The sequence below is a fragment of the Rhipicephalus sanguineus genome, chromosome 11, assembly GCF_013339695.2.
Source record: "Rhipicephalus sanguineus isolate Rsan-2018 chromosome 11, BIME_Rsan_1.4, whole genome shotgun sequence".
NCBI lineage: Eukaryota > Metazoa > Arthropoda > Arachnida > Ixodida > Ixodidae > Rhipicephalus > Rhipicephalus sanguineus.
The window spans coordinates 76,477,468-76,479,364 of record NC_051186.1 but is presented as its reverse complement, the minus strand read 5'-3'; positions in this window follow the sequence as shown (position 1 = coordinate 76,479,364).

Here is a 1,897-nt window from a genome sequence, read left to right as displayed (position 1 = left end):
GGCTACGCAAAACAACAGCAGAGCCACACATTCATGCCACCGGCTGTGGAGAACGCGGGTACTTCGCTTACCGAACACGCTCGCAACGGCCCGTATCCAGCGCTCTCGCCTTTCTTCTTCGTACGACAACTATGGAAATCGGTAAAACTGAACGTTGTTATTCAGTCTTTTACGTCCGTGGCAATTCACAACGCAACAGTGCGTCTTTTGCGGAGTTTCTTCGTAGCGTGCGGAGGGCTCTCGTCTGCTGCTGTTTCGCCGTCGTTCAGGCGAATTGATCCAGCAAGCACTTCACGACGGTTCGGTGGCGCGTCCGACTAGCGGAGAGCAATTCACAGCTCTCGTTCTGAGTGCTAAATGCGCAAACACACGCGATATTAAGCTCAATCGTTGTTTCGCACTCGCTAGTTGCACTGGTCCCATAGCAAAATGCGAGAGAGTCGGTCTATGCACTACTCAATACTTCTCCGACAGGTGGCGCCACACATCTTGGAAACTCCAGAGTCTGACGTCTATAGGGTTGCCAACTCTTCAATGAAGAGAGTCGGGGGGGGGGGGGGGCATATTGCGTGGAGTGCCAGCAAAATCAAATTTTTTTTTCCCTCTTGAGGTGGTACTTCAGCTGGCTACGTGCTGCTTGCCACACTTTGTCTTGCTGGAGAATGCACTCGTAAAAGTTGTCGCACTTCACGCGGAACTTCAGCCAAAGTGGCTAAAGCCCCTCTCAGCCACTGCTGCATTGTTTCGTGCGTGCGATTCGTGCGAATTTCGTGTTCTGTAGCGGGACGCCTGCGTTGTTGGGCGCACGTTGGATCACATAAAGATTTCTAACTGGACGGCCCGGAACAAATACGGGACATATAGCTGTCCCGAATGGAACTGCGCGGGACTCGGGACGCTGTACGAAAAGTCGGGACAGTCCCGTAAAATCCGGGACGGTTGGCGACCCTACATAGGCCATATGGGCTTCGTTGGCAACTAACACCGGTATACACTTGCGAGGTACCCCCTAAACGATAAATCGTTATAATCTTTGTGAAGTACATCCCCGCCACGGTGGTCTAGTGGTTATGGCGCTCGACTGGTGACCCGAAGGTTGCGGGATCGAATCCCGGCCGCGGCGGTCGAAATTTCCGGAGCCCTCCACTACTGCGTCTCTCATAATCATATCGTGGTTTTGGGACGTTAAACCTCAGATATTCATTTCTGTGAAGTAGGCAAGCACCGACTGTGCCATTTTTCTTCATTCTGCGGAGAATCGTACCGGCTACACACCCGTAAGGCATTACGTGCACATGGGGATGCTGTGCCTGATGACGACGAAGAACTATGGGTGAGCCCTTTGTAATGGGTTCGAAGCATTCAACTACCCACTCGTTGCGCAGTTCGCATTGTGTGACGCCTGGTTGCGGAATTCACGTTGTGTGACGCCTGGCTGTTATTTCACTCTTCTACCACGCCATATTACAAATGTTAATATGCATGTCGTCAAACAGAAGACATCGCAGCTGAAGGCACTTCTGAGGTTTTTAATATAAACGGACTTTGATAAGCGGCTGTGACAGTAATGTCGCGTACCGCGCAAGAGTGACGGACTGTGACTGGCTCTGTGTGTGCTGTGTCGTGTGATATCTTTCTCTCTCTCTTTCCTCTCCATCTCTAAATCTCCCCCACCCTGTTCCCATGTGTAGGGTAGCAAACCAGTTTTCCTAAACTGGTTAACCTCCCTGCCTTTCCTTCTCTACCATCTCTTCTCTCTCTTAATGTGGTTCCTTCCCGACATGAAGCCTGTGTAGGGTATTTGCATAGGAGCTTCAGGCACCGGCATTGACGAGACGCAGAAAAAAAATAAACCACACGCACACTAGAACTAGCACTAGCGAATAATATATAATTT